Below are 7,719 nucleotides of genomic sequence, written 5' to 3' on the forward strand. Positions count from 1 at the left end.
GTGATTCGGTTTGTAACTGTTTGTATCTGTTTTTATGCTTCTTGGATAATAAATCCATTTGATTTTTACTTTAACCTGCTGGTGTGTTTTGGAGGCGATTGAGAGCACATGGCTGCAGCGAGGGGGGGGATTTCACCCTGTGTCCAAAAGTTATGGCCATAACAACATCCACAAGACAATCTGACTAATTACATTTTTAAGCAAATTAAAATCACACCAACGGTTTACAGGCACGCAGATAAATAAACGTACATAATTTCTAATGTTTCACCTTCTTTAAAATATTCTGGCTGCTGAAGCAGGAAGTAAATGTGCCGTAAAACCAAAACGAGGAGCTAAAAGAGGCTCAAAAGCTCCTCTAAAGATAAAATGTCCGCAACAGCTTCCTGTTTCCCCCTGAGACCAGTTTCCTGATGAGAAAAATAAACTCTCTTTGATGTGACAATAACTGTCAGCAGCTAATGAGGATTTGGTTTTAATTGCGCCATCAGAGGTCATCTGATGAGGAACCAGGATGTTGACACAGATATCGACTGTTTACTCGATTATTCCACAAGGAAACAAAACATCTAACTTGGTCCTAATTTAGATGAAGAAGAGGAGACGATGATGAAGGAAACGTTTTAAAATCACACAAGCTGGAGGGTTAACACGAGATGAATCTGTTTTATCTGGTTTTAAGTAAATTACAGCCATTAAAGGAAAGCCAATGAAGAAGACGCTGTTAGAATAGTGTTGATGAGATAAAGATTAACTCAGACACAAACACAAACCAGCAGAGTCTCTTTTCTCCTTCGTCATGTCGTGTTGTTAATGAAGCCGAGCAGCTGATTACAACAGCTCAGAGGGAGAAAACACTGTGTTTTACACGCTGTCAGTGAAGTAAACAGATCACCTGTGAGAGGAGAAGGGCACCAGGGTCCAGCTACAAAACAGCACATTTAACACACTCTGAAATCAACGTTTCAGCCAGTTTTAAAATCCTGAAATATTTTAACCATCATAAATAAATACTCAACATGTCTGCTGTTTTATTTTGGAGACATATTTGGTATCTTTGGAACCTTTGAGATCTCCTCTAGAATCTAAAATAAAGTTCTCCACATGGGTAGCTGATTTTGGATAAGACACTTAAAGGTTTTAGGTTTTCTGACAAATCTCAGATTACATACTAAGAACACATAAATATATATATATATATTGGTGGTATAATGGACCGTTGTCGATACCCGATCTGTACTGACCCCCCTCACAGTTTAAACGTTAACCATCAGTGTAAATAAAGTTTAATGTTAACCATCAGAGTGTAAATAAAGTTTAATGTTAACCATCAGAGTGTAAATAAAGTTTTATCGTTAACCATCAGAGTGTAAATAAAGTGTTACTGACTCAGTAGAACATGTGTTTCTAGTCTCTGATCTCTGATCGTGTTTCATTGTAAACAACCAATCAGAGGAGAGCTAGTAACGTTAGCAGCACCGCTAACCAACGGAGGTTCACTTCAGTTACATGATGATGCCTTCAGGCTCTGCTCAGTGAACATGAGTACTGGATGAAGGTACATTATAACGTTATCATGATGTGTTCACATCTGTAAAATGTAGTTTTGGTGATAAACTTGAATGAATCCAGTAGTTTGAAGGAGATGTTTTCACGTTAATACAAATAGATATTAGAGATGAATTATGAGCTGTTTACCTTCTAACACGAGCTCTAAGCACATTATTATACTTCATTAATAACAATAATGGCTAGATTTGTTTGAATTGTGTTTTTATGAAGAAAGAAAACATTATAAATCAGATAAAGTTCAACAAAGCAGCGGCGGGGTCGTGGTTGTTGTGGCGGCATACCTCCATCCACTGTCCGTGGGACTTCATCTTGAGGACGAAGCAGGGGTCTGGTTTGGACAGAGCGTCCCGGTCTGAGATCCCTTTGCAGGTGACCCTCAGCTCCACTTTGGTCAGACAGGGACTGCTGAACAGACCCAGAGAGTTGGCCGCCGACTCGTAAATGTCACTCATGGTTGGAGGCGGGACAGGAAGTCTGCACACGGGGGGGGGAGAAGGCAGGGTCATCGCCACGTTCTCACTTTTAACTGGTCAGATTGGACGCGTCCACTCTTTACATGGATGGTAAATGGTACTTGTACTTGTACTTGTACAGCACTTTTCTAGCACACAATGGGCTTTAACTCGACACGTCATTCACACACGTTCATACACCTAAATGACCAATTTTTTGAAGCCGATCGAACCGACGATCTTCTGATTTGAAGGACGACCCGCTGTACCAACTGAGCCACAATCGCCCAAATTTCAAAATAAACTTCGGTCTTCACATGAAGTTAAGTTAAGGCAACTAAAGTAGGACATGGTAGGACGTGGTATTTTTGTCATGCTGCATTTGACAAACTACTAAGACAAAGTAAATGATACTAAATAGTCTGAAGGTTTGAGTGTTGAACCACATTGGTCTCCGTCTGTTGAAGCTTCATAGGAAACACTAACAACGCTGTTGCTGTTACTGAGCTGTTGTATCAGGACAATGAACAGCGCTCTTTCTTGTGTGTAATCGAACATGTGTTTCATTTCCCTCAGTAGTGAGACAGTTATTCTGGACGTTATATCCATAATAACCGTCTCACTGCACAGAGACGGTTAGACGGTTATTAAGATGAACTATTAAATGAAGCATCAGTATCTGAGTGTGACGGAGCTTCACAGATGAACTCTCAGCCCTCACAGGAAACCATTTCTGCTGAGTCATGAAGAAGCACTCTTAACCTTCATCACCTCCCTTCATCATCATCATTATTATCTTCATCGGATTCCCCCCCCGTCAGAGTGAGGCCTCGGTATCCCGGCTGACCGACACTAACGTTCTACACAGGAGGAGGTCAGAGGATGGAGGTCCAGGAGTCTAATGTAAAAGCTGACGAGAGATCAGCTGTTGACCTGTAGAGGATGAAACACCAACCTGCATATTTCTGCTGCAGGACACGAATAAAAACTATTTTCTGTGTCAAAAAAACACTCCGAACATTTCTACATGGAGTTCACGGGCTTCTTGATCAATACCAGTGGAATGAACATCATGGATCATATCCTCGTAGGTCTCTGTTCAGAGGAAGAACGTCTTCTGAACAGAGATGTTATTCTGTTTCCTGCCCAGAGACCACATCTTTAAATCAGCTCAGAGCAACTCTGGTACAGATAAGAGGCTCTGCACTGTCCCTGACCAATACATACAATAATACAAGGAATAACTTAAATATCATAAATAAATGAAATAAAACAAATAAAATTAATTTACTAAATTTAATTAATTAATTAAATTTAATTAATAATATATAAATGATATTGTATTTTTGTAGTGATAACTTAAAAAATAAATAATGTATCTTTAATTTACCTTTAATCTATTAGAAATCCTTTCATTTGTCCATTAACTTGAAAAAAAAGAAAAGTAAATTCCTTAATTTGAAAAGCCATTCATGAACAAATCAACCTCTGTTACAAATCCATGATCATTGAAATGTAATTTAATGTATTAAGGTTGTGATTTGATGTAATGAAATGCAGGCACACCTTGGTTCTATTGGTTTTATTGGTTTTATTGGTTTTATTGGTTTTATGGTTTCTATTGGTTCTATTGGTTTTATTGGTTTTATTGGTTTTATGGTTTCTATTGGTTTTATTGGTTTTATTGGTTTTATGGTTTCTATTGGTTCTATTGGTTTTATTGGTTTTATTGGTTTTATGGTTTCTATTGGTTCTATTGGTTTTATTGGTTTTATTGGTTTTATTGGTTGATTGATGAGGAGACTAAATAAAACCCTTTGACTCTTGCATCCAGACTATTTACCGTCTAGTAAAAGTGGAGTTGGACACGCCATGACTTCATTATTTAAATATGACGCTCTGAGTTTTAAATAAAATGTCTCCCCCAAGAACATCGGAGCTGCAACGAGGACGACAACAGAAGACATGAGAGCAGAGAGAACTTCCTTTGGTCTTATAATACATTAAAGAAACAAGACAAAGTACTCTCCTCCTGTCACTCACTGACATGAACTCAAAGAACTCGTCTTCTTACACATGAGAACCATCATGAGACCTGGTCTCTAGTGCTGGAACCCAATAACAGTACATAGAGTACCTTTACTCAGCCACTTGAGGTACTTTTACTTAACTTGAATATAGTATGTTTATGCTCCTCTCAACTATATTTGTTTGACAGCTTCAGTTACAGATTCAGATTTTACCAAACAAAACGGGACCAAATGGGGAGCGACACTCAATATTAATACCACAAAAGGACTACTACCACACTGTAAAAAAATACTCTGTCACTGTACAAGGACTACTACCACACTGTAAAAAAATACTCTGTCACTGTACAAGGACTACTACCACACTGTAAAAAAATACTCTGTCACTGTACAAGGACTACTACCACACTGTAAAAAAATACTCTGTCACTGTACTAGGACTACTACCACACTGTAAGAAATACTCTGTCACTGTACAAGGACTACTACCACACTGTAAGAAATACTCTGTCACTGTACAAGGACTACTACCACACTGTAAAAAATACTCTGTCACTGTACAAGGACTACTACCACACTGTAAAAAATACTTTGTCACTGTACAAGGACTACTACCACACTGTAAAAATACTCTCACAGTTAAAGTACTAATACCACATTGTAAGAATACTCTGATATAGTTAAAGTACTAATACTAGTAAAATGAGAGGTTTAGAGGTTCAACACAAAATAAAGGTTCCTCGCAATAACTTTAACTTAAAGTCAATTATATTAAAATTAACTGATTTCACTGTTTCAGATGCTGGTGTGAGATGTTAGATTTTAGACTGTAGTTTAACTATTATCAGCAAACATCCACACAGTCAAATTACAGATTATGTTATGAAGCATACGTACTTTATTGGGCTTTTTGCCTGGGTTTAAATGTCTTTAAGTTTGATTAAGGGGACTGCTATGATGATAACTGCACATTGTGGGTGTTTTTTTGCTGCACTGTACAAATAATCCGTCTACTATCACGAATGATATCATGACATCATCAGTCTCCTGTAACCTGAGGAAGCAGCAGGAGTGTAAAGCATCTGTAAATTAGCAGCGTGACGCTCAGCAGGTAGATGTCGGGTGGAGGAGGAGGAGAAGGAGGAGGAGGAGGAGGAGGTGTGGAGCGTTTTCATGCAGCTTTTGGCTGTTCAGTCAAGCGGAGGATGAATCGTCCCACCAGCTGAGGCTCAGACATCCAACAGCAGATTAAAGAGCTGCTCATGAAAATCTCATCACACGAGATCCCCCCGCGCAGCTGCAGCTACAACCCAGTTAATAATTCATGTCATTCAGCAGCGCTCGCTCTCTGAACAATAACAACCACCAGAGCTTCTGTATAGAGACGGGAGGCTCCTGCTCATGGATCCATGGAGGCGATACGGCCCACAGCTCCTTCTTTACGGTTCTACTTCTACATTGACAACAATTTAAAGGGGGCAACATGAGACAGTGAAATGTACCAATGTTCCATTCTATGGTTGTAGAAAGAAAGAAAAACAACTTTCTTATACAAACTGCAGTGATGAGTGCAGAATAGTAACTTATATGCACATGTAAAATATCACCATATGTAATTGTTGGCATAATTGTTTTCCTTGCAGCAAAGAAAATCATCTATTTCTATAATAGAACTCAAACTTCACCCTAAAGTTCTCCATAAGACACTCGATATAACGATTAAAAGACAGATTGTATTAAGACTCGTTCACTCACCTTATTATTTACAGTAACAATCTGATTCACATTAATTAATCATTTTGGTTTTGTCCACATTTAGTTCAAGTCTCACAGAGGTTCCTCTGAACAACATTAGAAACACATTTTAGTTCCTCAGTCGTACTCTCGCTAAGGATGAGGCAGAAATATACATAATGGTGTCGTCTGCATAGAAGTGAACATTGCAACACAGATCATTGATCTACATTGTAAATAAAACAGGACCAGTATGGAACCCTGTGGGACACCATTTTGTATATTTATGTTGCACACTTGGACACACGTGACATCCGGGCGTGCATTCGCTTTTTAAAGATCGTCTTTATTTCTCCGAAAGCGTAGAAATATCGGCGCATCGGCGCCGCCTTACAGCACACTGCCGGCTCTTCTGGTCTACTCCAAAAGAAACGAGCGATACGCTCTCCTCGCCTCCTACCCAAAGAACCCGAGCTGGCTGAAGTGCCTGTATGAGCTTCACTCATAAGCAACCGAAGATGAACCTACTAACATCATTGCAGATTAACATATGCCAGTTAAATAAACACAACAATTAACAAACAATACAAATAATTAATAAATGAGAATACATGACATGTTGGGTGGTGTCCATGCACAGTTGTCCAACATTAATGTGAGCCCCACATTTAAAAAGCTAAGAAATGAACCATTAGCTTGGACAATTAGCGTTCGATCTCTCAAATAGTATTAAAACCATTGAACGGGTTTTGAAGACAGTCCTACCTTATCTAGTCTCTCAGAAGCCTTTGATCGGTCAGCTGGTTGATGAGTCTGATCTGTAACTGACCGTCAGTGATTCATCATCAGCTCCTCGCTGCAGACTGAGAGTAATGATGTGAGCACAGATGGTTCCTGTTATTATTTACAACCTTTAAGTTTACAGGAAAGGAAAGTGATGACATATTGGTGTTTGTATTTACCTTTATTTGCACTCTGTCTTACTCTGCATTGCAACACTTTCCCTCTAAACAGATACAGTTGAACCTTTTCTTCTCTCGTGACTCAGTCTGTGTTCTTGTCCTGGAAGGTTAAAGTTACTTTAGTGTCTCTCAGAGGACGAGGTCGTCTCGGATTGAGCGGAAAAAAACAAACATCACAATAAAAACACATGAAAGAAGAGCACGAGACAAAACAACCAAACAACTTCTGTTAAAAAACTACAAAAAATCATAAAAACTGCAGTAAAAATAGTCTTCTAATCAGAGAATTGAATCAGTAAATTTCCTGGTTGGATTTTCAACTCGAGGCCCCAAAAGTGTCTCATGTTGACTTTGTGGGCATGGATTCATGAAGATCTGATCAACTGTAATTTAGTTTAGTGAATATACACCGAAACCAGCAGTGAATTAGTGCCGTGTGCATCACACATGAGCTCCATTAAAAACACATCAGTGAGCCTCAATGCTGTTCAATGCTGTGATGCTGTGGGCGACTGGGGCGACTGTGGCTAAGTGGATAGCAGGGCCGTCTTTCAATTAGAGGGTCGGCAGTTCAATCCCCGGCTCCGCTAGTCGCATGTCGATGTGTCCTTGAGCAAGACACTTAACCCCAAAAATTTGTCCCGTAGTTGTGCCTACGGTGTAGAAATGTGATAGACTCTGAATTGTAAGTTGGTTTGGATAAAAGCGTCTGCTAAATGACTGTAATCACCGTGAACACAGTGTAGCTTATTCTGACTCAATCACACAGAAACCGGGCCGCAACATCGTTCCAACGGCCCGTTAGTACTGATCCCCAATAGCCCAGGAAAAGGGCCATTTCTCTGGGACTGCTTTGTGAATAAAGCTTCTTAGGAAACATCTTTTAAATCTATTTAAATCTACGACTCTTTGTGTCTCTAATGAACAATGTAGTAGTTTTGTTTCAATCTCGTAAAATCTTGAAAATCT

General features: G+C 39.2%; 1 long non-coding RNA gene across 1 annotated transcript; it reads right to left on the minus strand.

The window, feature by feature from the left end:
* Nucleotides 1–1,832: 1,832 nt before the first annotated feature.
* LOC116377958 (uncharacterized) lies at nt 1,833–7,310 on the minus strand. The gene is made up of 3 exons (XR_004212259.1): nt 6,751–7,310; nt 6,554–6,651; nt 1,833–2,046 (listed from the first exon to the last, which is right to left on the minus strand). It is a non-coding gene; the product is annotated as an uncharacterized LOC116377958 (long non-coding RNA).
* Nucleotides 7,311–7,719: the final 409 nt, after the last annotated feature.

Source organism: Anarrhichthys ocellatus, unplaced genomic scaffold (genome assembly GCF_004355925.1).
Source record: "Anarrhichthys ocellatus isolate YVR2014 unplaced genomic scaffold, GSC_Weel_1.0 scaffold1896, whole genome shotgun sequence".
NCBI lineage: Eukaryota > Metazoa > Chordata > Actinopteri > Perciformes > Anarhichadidae > Anarrhichthys > Anarrhichthys ocellatus.